The sequence below is a fragment of the Papio anubis genome, chromosome 17 (assembly GCF_008728515.1).
Source record: "Papio anubis isolate 15944 chromosome 17, Panubis1.0, whole genome shotgun sequence".
Taxonomy (NCBI): domain Eukaryota; kingdom Metazoa; phylum Chordata; class Mammalia; order Primates; family Cercopithecidae; genus Papio; species Papio anubis.
This window is the reverse complement of record NC_044992.1, coordinates 45154324-45176751: the sequence shown is the minus strand read 5'-3', so window position 1 is coordinate 45176751 and position 22428 is coordinate 45154324. Positions and strand designations below refer to the sequence as shown.

At 45.1% G+C, this 22428-nt stretch overlaps 1 long non-coding RNA gene across 1 annotated transcript in view; it reads right to left on the bottom strand.

Moving 5' to 3' along the window:
- The window catches only part of LOC110741620, a 28290-nt gene that overhangs the window by 3192 nt on the left and 2670 nt on the right, over window positions 1-22428 (bottom strand). The window contains exon 2 of the long non-coding RNA XR_002518130.2: window positions 12054-12141. This is a non-coding gene — a long non-coding RNA (uncharacterized LOC110741620). The remainder of the gene's footprint in view (window positions 1-12053; window positions 12142-22428) is intronic.

The following is a 22428-nucleotide window of genomic DNA, read 5'->3' as shown; positions in this document are numbered from 1 at the left end:
TATAGCTCTAAATAGATTCTTCAAATTCTATAACCCAAAAAGTTTCCAGAATTACCAGAAAGACATCACGGAGCCACATGTAAGTGCTAATGTTTTTTGTTTTTGTTTTCTAGCAAGTCATTAAATAAAAGCCAGTGGGCCAGGCACAGTACCTCATGCCTGTAATCCCAACACTTGCCACGGCAGGTGGATTACCTGAGGTCAGGAGATGAAGACCAACCTGGCCCACATGGCAAAACCCCATCTCTGCTAAAAATAGAAAAATTAGCCAGTGTGGTGGTGCACGCCTGTAATCCCAGCTACTCAGGAGGCTGAGGTGGGAGAATCTACTTGAACCCAGGAGGCGGAGGTTGCAGTGAGCTGAGCTCGCGCCACTGCACTCCAGCCTGGGCGGCAGAGTAAGACTCCCTCTCAAAAAAATAATTAATTTAAAAATAAATAAGGCAGGCGCGGTGGCTCACGCCTGTAATCCCAGCACTTTGGGAGGCCCAGGCGGGCGGTTCACCCAGGGAGTTCGAGACTAGCCTGACCAACATGGAGAAACCCTGTCTCTACTTAAAAAAAAAAAAAAAGAAAGAAAAGCCGGATGTGGTGGCACATGCCTGTAATCCCAGCTACTTGGGAGGCCGAGGCAGGAGAATCGCTTGAACCCGGGAGGCAGAGGTTGCAGTGAGCTAAGATCGTGACATTGCACTCCAGCCTGGGCAACAAGAGTGAAGCTCCATCTCAAAAATAAAATGAATAAAATAAAAATAAAAATCCAAGCTTTTGGTAATATGTTTATACTGGTGAATCTATACTTACAGCATCATTCTTGATTGAATAATATATTGCCTGATAGAACTGAATCTCTTCCTTTACTAGATACTAGTTTGAGAGTTTCAGAGTTGGTTTTCTCTAAATGAGTATTTGCGACAATGCCAAATACCCACCCAAGAAGGACCATGCCTTCTTGTACCAACCCTGGTGCAAGCAAAATGACTGAGGTGTTTGGTGTCAAATGTGAGAATAAGAGCCTTGATGTTAACAAAACATTGAGCTGAACAACTGCTTTCCCTAGGAAACCAAATCAGAGGATTGGTTGTTCTACCAGTTTGATGGCCAATGTTGTGATAGGTGACAGTGTCAGGTGAAGGAAAGTCAAGTGAGTTGTTACTGCCATTTATAAAGAACTCTGATTGCTCCTGTGATTCCACTGCAAGTATCTGGCAGCTGTAGCTTTCACTACTGGGCTTCTGTTTCCAACACTGAGGAGGAATTGGCAGAGAATGAACATAGTTTACTATCATGATCTGTGCTTTGTCAGGGAGGTTGTAGCAGCTAACAGCAGATATACTATACATCAATTAAGATGACTACCAGGAAGAAAAAAATAATCCTTGCCATGGTTTGACTGACAGTACCAGTATGGTCCTCTGAGACATCCCCTACCTCTACTCTAACCAACTTTAACCTTCATCATCAATTTGACAAATTTTACAGGTATATTACATTACACTGCAATTTTGGGCAACTCTTAATAGGGCACTGATTACCTTGCATTATTTGTACTAATCTAGACATTCTCTTCCTTAATGCTTATTAGCTTGTACTTTTAAAGTTAAGGAGGGGGCCAGGCACAGTGGCTCACGCCTGTAATCCCAGCACTTTGGGAGGCTGAGGCAGGTGGATCACTTGAGCCCAGGAGTTTGAGATGAGCCTGGGCAACATAGTGAAACCCCAGCTCTACAAAAAATACAAAAATTAGCTGGGTGTGGTGGCACGCACCTGTAGTCCCAGCTACTTGGGAGGCTGAGGCAGGAGAATCGCTTGAGCCCAGCAGGAGGAGGTTGCAGTGAGCCGAGATCATGCCACTGCACTCCAGTCTGGGTGACAAGGCAAGACCCTATCTCAAAAAAATAAAATAAAAAATAGTTAAGGAGGTGCAGGTATGGTAGCTCACACCTGTAATCCCGGCACTTTGGGAGGCCAAGGCGGGAAGATAACTTGAGCTCAGGAGATTGAGACCAGCCTTGTCAACATGGTAAAACTTTGTCTCTACTAAGAGTAAAAAAATTAGCTGGGCATGTTGGCATGTGCCTGTAGTCCCAGCTACTCAGGAGGCTGAGGCTGCACTGAGCTATGATCGCACCACTGCATTCCAGGCTGGGTGAGAGTGAGCGTGAGACCCTGTCTCAATAATAGGGTCAGGCGTGGTGGCTCGTGCCTGTAATCCCAGCACTTGGGAAGCCGAGGTGGGTGGATTGCTTGAGCTCAGGAGATCAAGACCAGCCTGGGCAACATAACGAAACCCCGTCTCGTTATACAAAATACAAAAAAGCCAGGCATAGTGGTATGTGCCTGTGGTCCCAGCTACTCAGGAGGCTGAGGTGGAAGGAGGATTGCTGGAGCCCAGTAAGTTGAGGCTACAGTGAGCCATGATGGTACCACTGCGCTCCATCCTGGGTGACAGAGCAAAACCCTGTCTCGAACAAACAAAAGTAACAGTAATAAAAATAAGGAGAAGAAAAAATCAGTATGTGGAATGGCTATTAGGTTAGTGGGAGAAGTCTCAAGAACACCATACAAAATAATAGAAGGGAGATGGAAGGAAACAACTTACAAGAAAAAGTACAAAGCACTTAAATTAAATATTTGAGATGAATGAGAATGGATGAGATTGCTGTTGCTTTTCTAACAGGTCAATTCCCTCTTCTATCAGCAGAGCACTTGTAAGTCAGAATGTAAACAGAAGTGATAGAATGAACTTAATACTGTGACCTCTACAAGTGCAAAGAAGTTCTTTGTTTTCTTCTTTTTTGTCTTGAGATGGTCTCTGTCACCCAGGCTGGAGTGCAGTGGCGCGATCCCGGCTCACTGCAGCCTTGAACTTCGGGGCTCAAGGGATCCTCCCACCTCAGCCTCCTGAGTAGCTGGGCCTACAGGTGTGCCACCACACCAATTTAATTCGTTGATTTTGTGGAGGTGGGGTTTCACCATGTTGCCCAGGCTTGTCTCGAACTCCTAGGCTCAAGTGATCCACCCGCCTCAGCCTCCCAAGTTGCTGGGATTACAGGCATGAGCCATCTTGCCCAGCCTTAGTTAATTTTTTTTTGAGATGGAGTCTTGCTCTGTTGCCCAGGCTGGAGTACAATGGCGTGATCTCGGCTCACTGCAACCTCCACCTCCCAGGTTCAAGCGATTCTCTTGCCTCAGCCTCTCGGGTATCTGGGATTACAGGCACGCACTACCTGTCTGGCTAATTTTTGTATTTTTAGTAGACACGAGGTTTCACCATGCTGGCCAGGCTGGTCTTGAACTCCTGACCTCAGGTGAACCGCCCGCCTGGGCTTCCCAAAGCGCTGGGATTACAGGTGTGAGCCACCGTGCCTGGCCTCTTAATTCATTCTTATAACAGTAACAGAGTAGATAGACTACTGGATAAATAATGAAATAGGGCCGGGCGCGGTGGCTCAAGCCTGTAATCCCAGCACTTTGGGAGGCCGAGACGGGCGGATCACGAGGTCAGGAGATCGAGACCATCCTGGCTAACACAGTGAAACCCCGTCTCTACTAAAAATACAAAAACTTAGCCAGGCGAGGTGGCAGGCGCCTGTAGTCCCAGCTACTCGGGAGGCTGAGGCAGGAGAATGGCGTAAACCCGGGAGGCGGAGCTTGCAGTGAGCTGAGATCCGGCCACTGCACTCCAGCCTGGGTGACAGAGTGAGACTCCATCTCAAAAAAAAAAAAAAAAAAAAAAAAAAAAAGAAATAGTACATGACTTAGATCTCTTGGCTACCAAACCTGGCCTTCTCTTAATTTCTTATTCTCAGCAAATGGAAGACCTGTGTGATCAATACAGTAGCTACTAGCCATATGTAGCTATTTAAATTAATTAGAATTAAATAAAAAGTTGCTTGGGGCTGGCTCATGTCTGTAATCCCAGCACTTTGGGAGGGTAAGGCAGGTGGATCACTTGAGTTCAAGACCAGCCTGGCCAACATGGCGAAACCCGTCTCTACTAAAAATACAAAAAGTAACCAGGCACATGCCTGTAATCCCAACTACTAGGGAGGCCGAGGCAGGAGAATTGCTTGAGCCCAGGAGGTGGAGACTGCACTCCACGCCACTGCACTCCAACCTGGGCAACAGGGCAAGACTCTGTCTCCAAAAAAAAAAGTTGCTTGGTTGAACTAGCCATATATCAACTGTGCAGCAGCCACATAAGGCTAGTGGCTACTGTATTGGACAGCACAGATATAAATCATATTCATCACTTAGGAAAGTTCTGTTGGACCACCCTGAGCTACATCTCGTATATGCAAGTGTATTTTTTTGTGTATCACTGAAAGTAACAGCCTGGGAAACATGGTGAAACTCTGTCTCTACAAAAAATTTGAAAAATTAACTGGGTGTGGTAGCACACACCTGTAGCCCCAACTGCTTAGAAGGCTGAGGTTGGGGGATCGCTTGAGTCCAAGAGGTGGAGGCTGCAGTGAGCCGTGTTTGTGCCACTGCACTACAGAGCCTGGGCAACAGAGTGAGACCCTGTCTCCAAAAAAACAAAAAAGCTACATTTCTACTAATCTTGTAACCAACTGCTGTTCATCTAAGAACAGTATATCACTAACCACTATTCATTTAAAATTTTATTTTTCATGAATGTAATACATGTCGTATTCATTTTCCAAAAATTGAAGGGAAAAAAGTGACTCTCTTCTTACAAACTCATCTACGGTTTTATACTCTATGCATTTTGTGTATTTTCAGTAATGAAGATAGGCTGTGCCTCCTTCACTTGTCCGACCATGTAACCAGAGCCACGTGTTTTCAGTCTTTGCTGTATGAAGCTAAATGTGCCATGCTCAGAGCTGCCACCCATGTCCTAAGACATGAAGCTAATCACTAAAGACTACTGGTGAACAAAGTAACAAGCTGGCAAATGCATACCTTGAGAAGTGTTTCTTCCTTGTTTAGAGTCACTGGTTCATGAATGTTTTCCAGCCTGACTTCCTGATGTTAAATGCCAGTTTTGTGGAGTGTACACATTTGAAGAATGTGACTTTAAGTTCCTGGCTCAATTAGTTTAAGTTGCTCATGTAATGAATTCACTCAATGTTCTTTCCTCGCTGGAGATGTGAACTGCACTATTTTTGGAACTAACACTTGCAATCCTATACACTATTGCCTGGGTGTTGAGCTACAAATTTTGGTTAATATCACCATTAACTAGATTCAAAAAGTTATATGATGATGAATTTCAGAAAGATTTTAGTAAAGAGAGATGTGGCTGGTTTGAAAAAAAGCGGGGTGAGGGTGCTCTTCTCATAGGTTCCCAATGTGCAGGGACCTCAGCTTGCTGACACTGTTGAAATGAGGCCATGCATTCCTCCCACTGGGGCTTGCTTACCTGCTGATGCTTGTCACGCCAGCCTGAGCAACTGTGTTGCCCTGACTCCTAGGCTTGGTTGCCCCCATTAACTTGGTGACACTTCACTGCTTCCAACAAATAAAACAAATGTGCCACCCATCCAGAAATGACCCAAGTGTGCACTAAACCCAGGAAAGACCTGAGATAGGAAAAATCTAGGTAGCTTTAAATGTTCCTGTTCTTTAGGATCCAACCTTAGCCATCCCCAGTAAGATGCTGGGCAAAGGTTCTCATTGGTATGTAAGCATCACAGAAGGCTGGTGAGAAGGGGACTGGCCTTTTCTAGTCATTATCAAATAATACAGGGGCACTGTGCTCCAGCCTCACAGGCTGCTATTTGATGTGACAGGTGTGCATTTTGGCCACTGGTCAGAAGACCTTGGTTATCACAAGAACCTTGTCAGAAAAACCCCACAACATTAAACCTGAGTGCAGTATTCAAGGCAAGGTTCTGATGGTTTTGTTCAATGGCTACGGGATTCAGATAGCAGACAGTAGTTGCAAAAGCTTTTACTGCAGAAGGAAATGCCTATTATATTAGACATTGAGGCTACAGTATCAAATAAGATAGACTTGGTCTCTGCCCTAATGGAGCTTATGATCTAGCAGGGACAAGGGATATCGAATGAGTAATTTTAAGCGTGCCAACTCTGGAGTGGGAAGTTCAGTGTGCTATACCAGACAGTCCAAAGTAGCCTGAAGGTTCAGGAAAGTCTCACTGGAAAAACGTTAAACTGAAACCTGAAAGATGAGTAGTTGCCAGGCAAAGAGGAGAGAAAAAGTATTAGTAGCAGAAGAAACAGCATGTGCAACGGGCCTGTAGTTAGAAGGAAGCAGACGTGGCCGGGCGCGGTGGCTCACACCTGTAATCCCAGCACTTTGGGAGGCCGAGGCGGGTGGATCATGAGGTCAGGAGATCGAGACCATCCTGACTAACATGGTGAAATCCCATCTCTGCTAAAAAAAATGCAAAAAATTAGCCAGGTGTGGCGGCAGGCGCCTGTAGTGCCAGCTACTCGGGAGGCTGAGGCAGGAGAATGGCGTGAACCCAGGAGGCAGAGCTTGCAGTGAGCTGAGATCGCACCACTGCACTCCAGCCTGTGCGACTGAACGAGACTTCGTCTCAAAAAACAAAAAAAAAGAAGAAGGAAGCAGACCTATTTAAGAAAGCAAAAGAGGGCTAGGCACGGTGGCTCATGCCTGTAATCCCAGCACTTTGGGAGGCCGAGGTGGGCACATCACCCGAGGTCAGGAGTTCGAGACCAGCCAACATGGTAAAACCCGTCTTTACTAAAAATACAAAAAATTAGACAGGCATGGTGGCAGGTGGCTGTAATCCCAGCTACTCAGGAGGCTGAGGCAGGAGAATCACTTGTACCTGGGAGGTGGAGGTTGCAGTGAACCGAGATGGTGCCATTGCACTCCAGCCTGGGCAACAAGAGCGAAACTCCATCTCAGAAAAAAAAAAAAAAAAGCAAAAGAAATCCAAGATGGGCCGGGTGCAGTAGCTCACACCTGTGATCCCAGCACTTTGTCAGGCTGAGATGGGAGGATCGCTTAAGCCCAGGAGTTCAAGACCAACCTAGGTAACATAGTGAGACCCAGTATCTACTTAAAAAAAAAAAAAATTAGCTAGGCATGGTGGCATGTGCCCATAGTCCCAACTACTTGGGAGGCTGAGGTGGAAGGATCGCATGAGTCCAGGAAGTTGAGGTATGTGAGATGTGGTCCAGTCACTGCACTCTAGCCTGGGTGACTGAGCAAGACCCTGTCTCAAAAACAGGGTTCCTGGCCGAGTGCGGTGGCTCACACCTGTAATCCCAGCACTTTGAGGGGCTGAGGCAAGTGGATCATGAGGTCAAGAGATCGAGACCATCCCAGCCAACATGGTGAAACCCTGTCTCTACCAAAAATACAAAAATTAGCTGGGCATGGTGGTGCACGTCTGCAGTCCCAGCTTCTCGGGAGGCTGAGACAGGAGAATCGCTTGAACCCAGCAGGCAGAGGTTGCAGTGAGCTGAGATCGCACCACTGCACTCCAGTCTGGTGACAGAGTGAGATTCCATCTCAAAAAAATAAATAAATAAAAAAGGAGACTCAGCCAGGCGCAGTGGCTCACGCCTGTAATCTCAGCACTTTAGGAGGCCAAGGCAGACAGATCGCCCAAGGTCAGGAGTTTTGAGACTAGCCTGGCCAAAACAGTAAAACCCCGTCTCTACCAAAAATACAAAAAAATTAGCCAGGCGTGGTGGTGCACGTCTGTAATTCCAGCTCCTCTAGAGACTGAGGTACAAGAATCACTTGAATCTGGGAGGCAGAGATTGCAGTGAGCCTAGATAGTGCCATTGCACTTCAACCTGGGTGACAAGAGCGAGACTGTCTCCAAAAAAAAAAAAAAAAAAAAAAAAAAAACTGAGGAAAAAAAAGAAAGGAGAACAGAAAGCTCTTGGGAAAGTGGTACAAGAGGGGTTTGGAGAGACAGACTAGAGCCAGGCTGGCAAGAACTTGGGCCTTGTTAAAGATTCAGAACTCGGCCAGGCATGGTGGCTCACATCTGTACTCCCAGCACTTAAGAGAGGCAAAGGTGGAAGGATCACCTGAGCCCAGGAGTTCAGGACCAGCCTAGGAAACATAGTGTGCCTCCATTCTCTGAAAAAAGTAAAAATACTCAGAACTCTAACTAAGGAACAAAGGGAGAGCATCAGATTCCTTACCTGTAAAGTGGGAATAATAACAGTTATCTCATAGTTACCGGGGAGCAAAACGAGAATAATACAAATAAAAGGTCTTTTTAAGTTATAAAGCATTATAGGAATACTACTAAGATTATATTGTCGGTAATAGTAAGTTGTGCTGCTTTCTTAATAGAACCCAAGAGTTCAAATCTCCTTATAATGGGAATATGAAATACCCTCTAAAACCCTGACCTACTCCAGGGAACTGATGGAAAGGTCATAAGTTTATTTCAGTTGGAACTTCCAGTATGAGGCTTATGAAGCCTGGGGGTGAATGCAGCTGTTTGGAGCAGGATCACACCATTTATGGCAATGTAGATTTCTCAGCTCTACACCAACTCCCCGACACCGCTTCCAGAAAAGATCATCCTGCCTCCTTCTCAAACCCACCAGAGCAGAATCACCAAAGCATTCTTGCCTCTTGATTTCTTTATTTTTTCTTTTTTTAAGACAGAGTCAGGCCGGGCGCGGTGGCTCAAGCCTGTAATCCCAGCACTTTGGGAGGCCGAGACGGGCGGATCACGAGGTCAGGAGATCGAGACCATCCTGGCTGACACGGTGAAACCCCGTCTCTACTAAAATACAAAAATTAGGCAGGCTGGTGTGAGCAGCCTGTAGTCCCCTAACTACTGGGAGGCTGAGGCAGGAGAATGTGGGAACCCGGGGGCGAGCTTGCAGTGAGCTGAGATCAGCCACTGCACTCAGCCTGAAGCTGACAGAGCCAGACTCTGTCTCAAAAAGACAGAGTCTCACTCTGTCGCACAGGCTGATGTGGTGGTGTGATCTCAGCTCACTGCAACCTCTGCCTCCCGGGTTCAAGCAATTTCTTCTGCCTTAGCCTCCCGAGTAGCTGTGACTACATGGGTACGCCACCACGCCCAGCTAATTTTTTGTAATTTTAGTAGAGATGGGATTTCACTGTGTTAGTCAGGATGGTCTCCATCTCCTGACCTCGTGATCCACCTGCCTCGGCCTCCCAAAGTGTCAGGATTACAGGTGTGAGCCACTGCGCCCGGCCACCTGTTGATTTCTTATAGCCAAAGTTTAAGCCCAGCTTTTTTTTTTTTTTTTTTTTTGACAGAGTCTAACTCTATTGCCCAGGCTGGAGTGCAGTGGTGCGATCTCTGCTCACTGCAACCTCCACCTCCTGGGTTCAAGCAATTCTTCTGCCTCAGTCTCCTGAGTAGCTGGGACTACAGGCATGTGCCACCACATCCAGCTAATTTTTGTATTTTTAGTAGAAATGGAGTTTCACCAAGTTAGCCAGGGTGGTCCTAGCTCAGCTTTATAGAAGCTGCCATCATTCCAGAAATGTTACACTCCTCTGAGCTGTTCATGGCAAAATCATTATCCCAATTGGTACCTGCTTTATTACACTTTAGGGAAAATTCTACCTATTTCCAAATATGTGATATTTTATTCTTACAATGGTTTCGAGTAGTAGGCACAACCAGTAGTCAAATTTCATAGAATGGATGAGAAACCTGGAGTTTACCTCTCCAATCTGATCAGCCCTGACATGCCATCATGGAGAAACATAATGGTTCATTTTAGACCATTTCCTCTCTGCCTGCAAAATATGAAACATTGCCCAAGGATAGGAGGGCAGAGCTTCTGCCCAGATAGGCATGTGATTTACCATTACCACAACCCTCTTGCTAGCTCTGAGTAGAACAAACAAGACACAGTTCTTCCCCAGGGAGGACACTGACTACTCTAAATATTCTATAGTACTGCACCCCAGAGGTTGCAAACTTGCATTTTTTTTCTTGACCTACACAATGCTTTAAAAGTCTTTTTGAAATTTTATTTTTTATTTTATTTTCTCATGTGGCCAGCATGTGGGAAGGCCAAAAATCCTCAATCTGCTTGAAAATTTCCATTCCAGCTTTTAAAAATCGAGGGATTTTAAATAAAAATCCAGATTACCAGCTTTTCTTGAAAAATCACCACCAAGCACAGCAGCTCATGCCTGCAATCCCAGCACTTTGGGAGGCCAAGGCGGGATGATTCCTTGCTTGAGCCCAGGAGTTCAAGAACAACCTGGGCAACAGAGCACAACCTCATCTCTGCAGATAATTTAAAAATGAGCCACAGGGTTGGCCGGGCGTGGTGGCTCAGCCTGTAATCCCAGCAATGGGGAGGTGGAGGTGGGTGGATCATCTGAGGTCAGGAGTTTAAGGCCATCCTGGCCAACATGGTGAAACCCCGTCTCTACTAAAAATACAAAAAATTAGCCAGAAGTGGTAGCACACACCTGTAGTCTCAGCTACTTGGGAGGCAGAGGCAGGAGAACTGCTTGAACCCAGGAGGTGGAGGTTGGAGTGAGCTGAGATCATGCCACTGTACTCCAGCCTGGGTGACAAAGTGAGACTCTGTTTCAAAAAAAAATTAGGCGGGCATGGTGGTGCGTGTCTGTGGTACCAGCTACTCAGGAGGCTGAGCTGGTTACATAGCATTCAGTCACTTACACAGCACTGCCACATCCCTGTGAGCTGCACTGTGGTTGATGCTTTTATTATCTCTTCCACCCTCCCATTTTTCATAAAAGGACCTGAGTCCCAGAGGGTGCTTTACCCAAGGTCACACAAGTCATCACTGGAACCTCTGTCAAAACCCTGCTGTTCTGGACACTCAGTGATGCATTTATATTATTTTATTTTTTTGAGACAGAGTCTTGTTGTTGTCACCCAGGCTGGAGTGCAATGGCACGATCTCGGCTCACTGCAACCTCCGCCTCCCAGGTTCAAGCAATTCTCCTGCCTCAGCCTCCTGAGTAGCTGGGATTACAAGTACCCACCACCACATCCGGCTCATTTTCGTATTTTTAGTAGAGACGGGGTTTCACCATGTTGGCCAGGCTGTTCTCGAACTCCGCCCGAAACAGGGTCTCTTTTTTTTTTTGAGACAGAGCCTAGCTGTGTCACCCAGGCTGGAATGTGGTGGTAAGATCTCAGCTCACTGCAGCCTCCACCTCCCAGGTTCAAGAGATTCTCCTGCTTCAGCCTCCTGAGTGGCTGGGACTACAGGTGTGTACCACCATGCCCAGCTAATTTTTCTATTTTTAGTAGAGACAGGGTTTCACCATGTTGGCCAGGCTGGTCTCAAACTCCTGACCTCAAAGGATCTGCCCACTTCAGCCTCCCAAAATGTCGGGATTACAGGCGTGAGCCACTGTGCCTGGCTTTTTTTTTTTTTGAGACAGGGTCGCCCACTGTCATGCAGGCTAGAGTGCAGTAGCACAATAGTCGCTCACGGCAGCCTCTACCTCTCGGGCTTAACTGATCCTCCCACCTCAGCCTCTGAAGTATCTGGGACTAGAGGCATGAGTCACCATGCCCAGACTAATATTTTAATTCAAACATGTATTAACTTAATGCTTTAATTTACTAATTGAATTTCATTAATTCAATTCCCAGTTAACCAAAAGAAACCCAGGATAGCTGGAACAAAGATGACTCATGCTGGCTGGAGTGCAGGCAGGGTGGTTGGAAAGGAAGTAGCCATCTTGGACCATAAAGAGGAAAGCCCATGTTATGCTGGGCTTGGTGGAAATTGACATACTCGTTTATGCCTCTGTAAATATTATTCACCACTGGGCAATTTAGTCTACTATGATTATGTTTTGTTTCTTTGTTAAAAAAATTTCATAGAGTCAATTATACATAAAAACAAAATTGGGATTTATTTGCTTAGTTTCTATGTACCAATCATGAATTTATTCTCCATAATTCACTAAAACTATAGATTTTTCCTGTATTCATTTCATCTTATTTCTTGGGTACCTCCCTCCTGGAGGCTTCTGTCCTCTGGCTCTAGCCTTACTGATTGCTCCCTAGGCCTGCTGCCAGGCCAGCTATCACCCTAGGATTTCCCTTCATTATCATCCTGGAGACTTTATTTCTCACCTATACTGGAATATCCTGTTGCCTGGATCACGTCTTCCTGTTTCTTGGTTTATTCTTATTCCGGTGCACCACATCCTCCAGTAGTTTCCTGAGAAAGGGTACACGGATAGTAAATAAGATTTCACATATCTGAAAATATGCTTTATTTTTTTGAGACAGGGTCTCACTCTGTCGCCCATGCTGGAGTGCAGTGGCATGATCATGGCTCACGGCAGCCTCTATCTCCCTGGGCTCAGGTGAACCTCCACGTGCAGCCTCCCAAGTAGCTGGGAGTCCAAGCGCACACCATTTTTTTTTTTTTTTTTTTTTTTTTCTGTAGAGATAGGGTTACACCATGTTGCCCAAGCTGCTCTTGAACTCCTGAGGCTCAAGTGATCCATCAGCTTCGGCTTACCAAAGGCTTGGTATTACAGGCATGAGCCACTATACCTGGCCTTGAAAATATGCTTACTCTACTGAATTCACAATTTAAATAATTTATAAAATTATATATCATAAATCATTGGAAAGCATTCCTACATTATCCTTCAGCATGGCTAATAAGCAGCATGATGCCATTCTCATCGTTGTTCCTTTGAATGTGACCTGCTTTTTCTGTTTTAGGATCCTCTATTAACTCATTGATCTGAAACGGCATGATAATATGTCTTTGAATGAACGTTTTCATCCATTACATTGTGTACTCACTGGGCCTTTCATTTTGGAAATCTAGGCCATTCAGATCTGAGATGACTTCTTGAATTTTTCCTTTGATGATTGTTTTCTCTCCATTTCTCTATGTTGTTCCGTATCACTGTAATGCTTCTTTTTTTTTGAGACAGAGTCTCACTCTGTCACCCAGGCTGGAGTGCACTGGCGCAGTCTCCGCTCACTGTGACCTCCGCCTTGCAGGTTCAAGCAATTCTCCTGCCTCAGCTTCCCAAGTAGCTGGGATTACAGGTGCACACCAACATGCCCGGCTAATTCTTGTATTTTTAGTAGAGATGGGGATTCATCATGTTGGTGAGGCTGGTATTTAACTCCTGACCTTGTGATGTGCCCACCTCGGCCTCCCAAAGTGCTGGGATTACAGGCGTGAGCCACCACACCCGGCCCTCTGTAGTGCTTCTTAATTGAGTATTAGTCTTACTGGGCCACCTTTAGTTCTTAAAAAAATTTTCCAGCTTTTAGGGTTTTTTAAAAAGCTATTTTCTCAATTTTATCTTCTAACTCATTGATTAAAGTTAATGGTTATCATATTTTTTAGATGTTTTATTCTCCAATGTTCTTTTTAAAAAACAACCTGTTCTTATTTCATTGATACAACATTGTTATATCTCTGAGAATATGTATCCTCTGTTTAAAGTCGTCTAAACGATTTTGTTTTTTCCTGTTCAGGCACTGTAGCTGGGATTACAGGCACGTACCACCACCCCCAGCTAATTTTTGTATTTTCAACAGATATGGGGTTTCACCCTGTTGGCCAGGCTGGTCTCAAACTCCTTACCTCAGGTGATCCAATCCCCTTGGACTTCCAAAGTGCTGGAATTACAGATGTGAGTCACTGCACCCAGCCTAGATCAGTTTTTTTAATGGGCAAAATATTTAAACAGATATTTCACAACATAAGATATATGAATAGCCAATAGACTGGTAAAAAATGTTCAACATCATTGGCTGGGCGTGGTGGCTCACGTCTGTAATCCCAGCACTTTGGGAGGCCAAGGCAGACGGATCACGAGGTCAGGAGATCAAGATCATCCTGGCTAACGCAGTGAAACCCGGTCTCTACTAAAAATACAAAAAATTAGCCAGGCGTGGTGGCGTGTGCCTGTAGTCCCAGCTACTAGGGAGGCTGAGGCAGGAGAATGGCAAGAACCCAGGAGGCAGAGCTTGCAATGAGCCGAGATCGCACCACTGCACTCCAGCCTGGGTGACAGAGCGAGACTCCATCTAAAAAAAAAAAAAAAAAAAAATCGACCTCATTAGGTCATCATAGAAATGCAAATTTAAACTATAATGAAATACCACGATTAGAATGGCTAAAATTAAAAAGACTGACAATATCAAGTGTTTATGAGAATGTGGAGCAACTAAAACTCTCAAACATCTGTGGTAGAAATGTACAGTAATACAGCAACTTTGGAAAAGAGTTTGGTAGTTTCTTATAAATATATGCATACCATATGACCTAGCATTTCCACTCCTAGGTGGAAATAAGATAAAAGCATAAGTCCAAGCAGGGCACGGTGGCTCATGCCTGTAATCCCAGCACTTTGGGAGGCTGAGGTGGGTGGATCACTTGAGGTCAGGAGTTCAAGACCAGCTGGGCCAACATGGTGAAACCCCGTCTCTGCAAAAAAAAAATACAAAAAAAATTAGCTAGGCATAGTGGCACATGCCTGTAATCCAACTACTTGGGAGGCTAAGGCAGAAGAATTGTTTGAACCTGGAAGGCGGAGGTTGCAGTGAGCCGAGACCACGCTACTGCACTCCAGCCTGGGTGACAGAGTGAGACTTCGTCTCAAAAAAAATAAAGCACATGTCCACACAAAGACTTACACAAAAACATTCAAAACAGCATTAATTCACAGTAGCCCCAGACACAATCCAAATGTCCATAAACAGAAGAATGACTAAGCCAATTCTGGCAAATTCCTACAACAGAGTATTACTCAGCAAGAAAAAGGAACAAACTATTGATACATGGAACAACTGGATGAATCTCACACTAAGTAAATGACAACAGACACAAAAATACTACGTGTTTTATGATTCTATCTGTACAAAAGTCTAAAAAAGACAAATCTGGCCAGGTGTGGTGGCTCATGTCTGTAATTCCGGCACTTTGGGGAGGCTAAGGCAGAAGGATCACTTCAGTCCAGCATTTGAGATCAGCCTGGGTAATACAGCAAAACCCTGTCTCTACAAAAAATACAAAAATTAGCTGGGTATGGTGGCACGTTCCTATAGTTTCAGCTACTCAGGAGGCTGAGGTGGGAGGACTGCTTGACCCAGGAAGTGGAGGTTGCAGTGAGTCGAGATTGCATCACTGCACTCCAGCCTGGGTGACAGAGTGAGACCCTGCCTAAAAAAAGAAAAAAAAAAAAAAAGACAAATCCAATCTATACTGACAGAGGACAGATTGGTGGTTGCCTAGAGATGGAGGTGGAGGAGGAAAGTCGTTTGGAAATGACACAAGAACTTTTGGGGGTGACAGAAATGTTCACTATCTTGATTGTGATGGTGATCAGATTAGCATAGAAACTTAAAACCTACATTAAAAAAAATATGTTATACCACAATAAAGGCAATTTAAAAATAAACACAATGAGATAACACTATACATCCACCCACTAGAATGTCTAAAACTAAAAAGACAAGACTGGCTGGGTACATTGACTCGTACCTGTATTTCCAGCACTTTGGGAGGCCAAGGTGAGAGGATCACTTGAGCCCAGGAGTTCGAGATTAGCCTGAGCCACACAGTGAGACCCTGTCTCTACAAAAAATAAAATTAGCCAGGCGTGGTGGCATGCACCAGTGGTCCCGGTTACTTGGGGTGTTGAGGTGAGAAGATTGGCTGGGGAGGTTGAGGCTGTAGGCCACTGCACTCCAGGCTGGGCAACATAGCAAAATCCTGTCTCAAACCGCTTTGGAAAACAGGTTAGCAGCTCCTTATATAAAAATATAAGCTTAACATATGACCCAGCAACTCTACTCCTAGTTATTTTTCCAAGAATAATTCAAACTTGTCCACCCAATGACTGGCACATACATGTTTATGACAAGTTTATTTATAGTAGTCCCAAATGGAAACAACCCAAATGTCCATCACCAGATGAATGAATAAATGTGTGGTACATCCATGCAATGGAAAATGATGAAAAGGGATGAACTACTGCTATGCGCAACAACGTGATTAATTTCAAAAACACACTGAGCAAAAGAAGCACCAAAGAGTACATATGGCATGATTTTACTTATATAAAATTCTAAAGAACACAAAATAAAATAATGTCCACAAGTAGACTGTGGCTGTAGGATATAGGGGGTTGATTGCAAAGGAGGGTAAGTCATGGTGCTGGTAAATTGGTTCCCAAAAACAGAAAGAAAAAGCCTGGATTTGTGGTACTTACTGCTTTCTGTGGTGTAAATACTCCCACCATGACCAACTTTGAGCTACTAACATGATGTTACTAATGTAGATTTGGGAAGAGATGTACATATTTGGCTCTCCTGAGCTGGTACTAGCCAGCTCCAGCACATTACCACAGAAAGGAACAAACGTGATCAGATGGTCAACATCTTGACTGTGGTAGTGGTAGCACAGGTTTATACATTTGTCAAAATTTATTGAACTGTACTCTTAAAATTGGTGCACTTTACCGAATATAAATTGTATTTCAAAAACAGTTATGTTTCGAATAAAATATCGGCAACAACCCATATGCCCAATAACAAGGGACTGGTTACATTAGTTTATTGTCTATCCTCTTGATAGACTAGGATGCAGCCATTCAAACAACTTAGAAGATTTCAGCAACACTGCAACATGCTTTGCTATACTGTATTGTGTTTTGTGGCAGAATAGGAAATTTTATTTATTTATTTATTTTTCTTTTTCTTTTTTTTTGAGATGGAGTTTCACTCTTGTTGCCCAGGCTAGAGTGCACTGGTGCAATCTTGGTTCACGGCAACCTTCGCCTCCCAGGTTCAAGTGATTTTCCTGCCTCAGCCTCCCAAGTAGCTGGGATTAGAGGCATGTGCCACCACACCCAGCTAATTTTGTATTTTTAGTAGAATCAGGGTTTCTCCATGTTGGTCAGGATGGTCTTGAATTCCCGACCTCAGGTGATCCGCCCGCCTCAGCCTCCCAAAGTGTTAGGATTATAGGCGTGAGCCACTGCGCCTGGCCAGGAAATTTTATTTTTACCATATGTTTGTCTATGCAAATTTTGTGGGCAGATGGATAACATGAGGCTTTTTGAAAGCACTGTCATGAGTTAATTCTTTTCTTTGTATTTAGAAGCAGTATATAGCTCAATGGTTGACAGCCCAGAATCTGTAGCCAGACTACCTGGGCTAGTGTTCAGATCCCACGTGTTACCTCTCTCAGCTGGGTGACCTTAAGCAACTAACCTAAACTCTTTGAGCCTTAGTTTCTTTTTTTTTTTTTTTTTTTTTTTGTCTATTTTTGAGACGGAGTCTTGCTCTGTCGCCCAGGCTGGAGTGCAGTGGCACGATCTCGGCTCACTGCAACCTCCACCTCCTGGGTTCAAGCAATTGTCCTGCCTCAGCCTCCTGAGTAGCTGGCACTACAGGCACCTGCCACCACACCCGGCTAATTTTTTTTATTTTTTAGTAGAGACAGGGTTTCATCATCTTGGCCAGACTGGTCTTGAACTCCTGACCTCATGATCCACCCGCCTCGGCCTCCCAAAGTGCTAGGATTACAGGCATGAGTCACCACACCCAGCCAAGTCTTAGTTTCCTGACTGTAAAAAAGGTACAATAGGAGGACCTATCTCGGAGGGTTGCTGGGAGGATTAAATGAGTCACTATATGTAAAGAGCCTTGAACAATACAAAGAGTATGTGTTTTAAAGACATTAGGCTGCCTGCAGTGGCTCATGCCTATAATACTAGCACTCTGGGAGGTGGGAGGTTCACTTAAGCCTAGGAGTTTGAGATCAGCCTGGGCAACATGACAAAACCCCATTTCTACAAAAAATACCCCCCAACACACACACACAAAAATTAGCCAGGTGTGGTGGCACACACCTGTAGTCCCAGCTACTGAGGAGGCTAAGTTAGGAGGATCACTTGAGCAGGAAGTTCAAGGTTACAGTAGGATCACGTCACTGCACTCCAGCCTGGGTGACAGAGCAAGACACTGTCTCAAAAAGAAAAAAAAAGGGGGTCTGGGTGCAGTGGCTCACGCCTGTAATCCCAGCACTTCGGGAAGCTGAGGCGGGAGGATCACCTGACTTTGGGAGTTCGAGACCAGTCTGACCAACACGGAGAAACCACGTCTCTACTAAAAATACAAAAAAATTAGCCGGGCATGGTGGCGCATGCCTGTAATCTCAGCTACTCGGGAGGCTGAGGCAGAAGAATCACTTGAACCCAGCAGGTGGAGGCTGCGGTGAGCCAAGATCACGTCATTGCACTCCAGCCTGGGCAATAAGAGTGAAACTCGGTCTCAAAAAAAAAAAAAAGCTATTATTTCCATGAAGCAATGATATTGTTTGGACAATAAAAATGCTTACTATGTGCTAGGTAGGGAACACAGGAATTTATATGACATGGCTTCTAACCTCGAGGAGCTATAAATGTGGTTCTCAATTGTGGGGAGGGTTTGTGAGGGATTTACTCCCTTCCTAGGAGATATATTCTGTAACATCTGGAGACTTTTTTGATTGTCCCACCATGATTTGGTGGGAGAGGAGCTAGTGGAACTTAGTGGGCAGGGGCCAGAAATGCTGCTAAACATTCTGAAATGCACAGGGCAACTTCCCCGCAAATAATAATGTGAGGGCAGGCACAGTGGCTCACGCCTGTAATCCCAGCACTTTGGGAAACCGAGGCGGGTGGATCACTTGAGGCCAGGAGTTCGAGACAAGCCTGGGCAACACAGCAAAACCCCATCTCTACAAAAAATAAAGAATTAGCCAGGTGTGGTGGTGCATGCCTGTAATCCCAGCTACTCAGGAGGTTACCCAGCTACTGGGAGGCAGAGGTCACAGCGAGCCAAGATCACGCCACAGCACTCCAGTCTGAACAAGAGTGAGACTCGGTTTCCTGCCACCACCACCCCCGCCCCTGCAAAAAAAATAATTATGTTGTCCAAAATAATCAAGGTTGAGAAACCCTGAGTCATAGTCTAACTCAGGACAAAAGATACATGCATACATACAAATTGTACAAAGCAGATAATCAAAATAGAGCATTATGCAATTATACATATAAAAAGATAAAAACAGAAAAGAAGAAGAGCCCTGGGCCAGAGTACAGGATTCCCTGTGACACCTGGCCCGGAAGACAGGCCTCAGTGAACTTCCAGTTTTGGGACCCAGTGGACATACTTCAATGATTTGCAACTTTTAGCTTATTCTACCAGAAGGTACCTTTTTTTTTTTTGAGACGGAGTCTCGCTCTGCCGCCCAGGCTGGAGTGCAGCGGCCGGATCTCAGCTCACTGCAAGCTCCGCCTCCCGGGTTCACGCCATTCTCCTGCCTCAGCCTCCCGAGTAACTGGGACTACAGGCACCCGCCACCTCGCCCGGCTAGTTTTTTGTATTTTTTTAGTAGAGACGGGGTTTCACCGTGTTAGCCAGGATGGTCTCGATCTCCTGACCTCGTGATCCGCCTGTCTCGGCCTCCCAAAGTGCCAGGATTACGGGCTTGAGCCACCGCGCCCGGCCGGCCAGTAGGTACCTTTTATAAAGGTTAAGTCAAAAGGCTTCACTTCTGCATTGCACTACCAGTGTGAAAATGTACTGGGGCCAGTTCACATATATTTAATTCATATTATCTTTTCAATGCAACTTGATAAAGAGTTGAGTCAATTAAAAATTCTTAAAACAGTGGAGCAAGGTGGCTCATGTCTATAATCCCAGCATCTTGGGAGCACCTTGAGCCCAGGAGTTTAAGACCTGTCTGGGCAACACAGGGAGACCCTGTCTCTACAAAAAAATGAACAAAATTAGCCAGGTGCAGTGGCTCACACCTGTAGTACCAGCTTTTTGGGAGGCTAAGGCAGGAGGATTGTTTGAGCCCGGGAGGTTGAGGCTGCAGTGAGCCAAGATCATGCCATTGCATTTCAGCCTGGGCAACAGAGCAAGATCCTGTCTCAATAAATAAAATAAATAAATAAACAAACAAACAAATAAAATTATTAAAAGGACATTTTTTGGAGTTAACAAGAAATGATACATAGGAATATTTTGGTTTCCATTTAAAATAGAACTATTTTGGGGAAAATATGCCAATATTTTAATGGTGGATATAATTTGAGGTTGCAGGTGGTTTCTGCTGAATTCCTTTTCAAAATTTCTACAGTGAGGAACATACATTACTTTGATAAGCTGAGAAAGAAGAAAGCATCTGGGCGCAGTAACTCACGCCTGTAATCTCAGCACTTTAGGAGGCTGAGTCAGGTGAACTGCTTGAGCTCAGGAGTTCGAGACAGCCTGGGCAATGTGGTAAGACCATGTCTCTACAAAAAATACAAAAATTAGCTGGGTGTGGTGGCACATGCCTGTAGTCCCAGCTTGAATAGAGGTAGTGGAGGCTGTAGTGAGCTGAGATTGCGCTACTGTATTCCGGCTTGGGTGACAGTGTGAGACCCTGTCTAAAAAAAAACAAACCTGATGTAATCCATAGATAGTTCAAGGAAATGCAACTTCAAGTCTCGGTGTAATCCTCCCCACCCTACTAAACCATGTGGCCACCAACTCCTCCCATTTGGGAAACACTGCAAAGTGGCACCACCACCTATTTCACAGTGCAAGCCAGAAACCTAGTAGGGACCAGTGGACACTTCCCTCCTCTTTCAATCAATCACAAAGTTCTTCATGCCACTGCACTCTAGCCTGGCTGACAAAGCGAGATCCTGTGTCAAAACAAACAAACAAACAAAAATCACCAAGCTCAATTAATTTTGCTATCTCTGTGTTTCCACCACTACTTCCACCCTTCTCCTTTTCACAAGTATCATGTCCTATGTGATTACTGCAATGGCCTCCTAACTGGTCTCCCTGCATCTACTCTTTCCCCTTCCCATCCAATCTCTACATTGTAATGACCATCCTTCTTAAAACCTTTCAATAGCTCCCCTTTGCTCTTAGGATACAGACAAAACCACTTGCATGGCAGGGAAGGTCTTGTGGTCTTGCTTCCACTCAACACTAGCTCAACTCAATCCCTTGTTCTCTGTTTTGGGGACACTGGCATTCTTGCAGTTGTAATCCCCAAGCTCCTTCCCACCACAGAGCCTCCATACACACTATTCCTCTCTTCTTCACCTGAGTGACTCTCTTCCCTTCCTCAGCTAAGCTTTCCCTGAACTCCCTGACTGGAACCTTCCTTGCCATATGTCACTTTTACAACTTTACATGTTTGAGAGATAAAATGATTAAAGTTTATCTTCCCTAACAGACCAAGGACCACTCACTTAGCATAAAATACACGGTAAGTAGATAATAGCCATGCTAAACTGGCATTCACCAAGTCTTTTATTTTTTCTTTTTAAAAAATTAAAATTAAAGCTGCCATATTTTTTTTTTTTTTTTTTTTTTGAGCTGCGTTACCCAGTCTGGAGTGCAGTGGTGTGATCTTGGCTTGCTGCAATCTCCACCTCCTGGGTTCAAGTGATTCTCCTGCCTCAGCCTCCCAAGTAGCTGGGATTATAGGCTCTTGCCACCAGGCCCAGCTAATTTTTGTATTAAGTACAGATGAGGTTTCACCATGTTGGCCAGGCTGGCCTCAAACTCCTGGGCTCAAGTGATCCTCCAGCCTCAGCCTCCCAAAGCACTGTGATTATAGGCATGAGCCACTGCACTCAGCCCATTCACCAGGTCTTAACTCACTTAGGACCTCCCCATTTGTCCCTACATAGTAAGGACAATTAATAGTCCCATTTTACATTGAGGAAAGTTAACTCACAAACTAAGAAGTGGAAGAGCTGGGATAGGAACTCAGGCACTCAATTTCTGGAGTCTCTGCTCATCACTCAAGCTCCAGTACCTCACCAGCATTTATTGAATGTACTTTTGATGGGAACTAAACAGCATCATCAGAACTTTAGTTCAACTAAAGTCAGTTCATTTTGATTTTGGTAAGGATTTTATGTTCGATTGGAACTTTGCTGCAAAACTTTCATTTTCTCAGCATTTTACTTCAGCCACAGGGTCCAGCTGTCACCCAGGCTGGAGTGCAGGATCATAGGTCACTGAAGCCTTGAACTCCTGACCTCAAGTAACCCTCCTGCCTCACCCTCCTGAAGTACATGCCACCATGCCTGCCTTTTTCAAAATTGTATAGGTTGGGCGCGGTGAATCACACCTGTAATCCCAGCACTTTGGGAGGCCGAGGCGGGTGGATCACTTGAAGTTAGGAGTTTGAAGTCAGCCTGGCCAACGTGGTGAAACCCCATCTGAAATACAAAAAAAAATTAGCTGGATGTGGTAGTGGGCACCTGTAATCCCAGCTACTTGGGAGAACAAGGGATTGAGTCAAGCTGGTGTTGAGTGGAGGCAAGACCATACAAGACTTTACCTGACATGCAAGTGGTTTTGTCTATATTCTAAGGGCAAAGGAGAATTGCTTGAACCCAGGAGGCGGAGGTTGCAGTGAGCCGAGATGGCGCCACTGCACTCCAGCCCGTGTGACAGA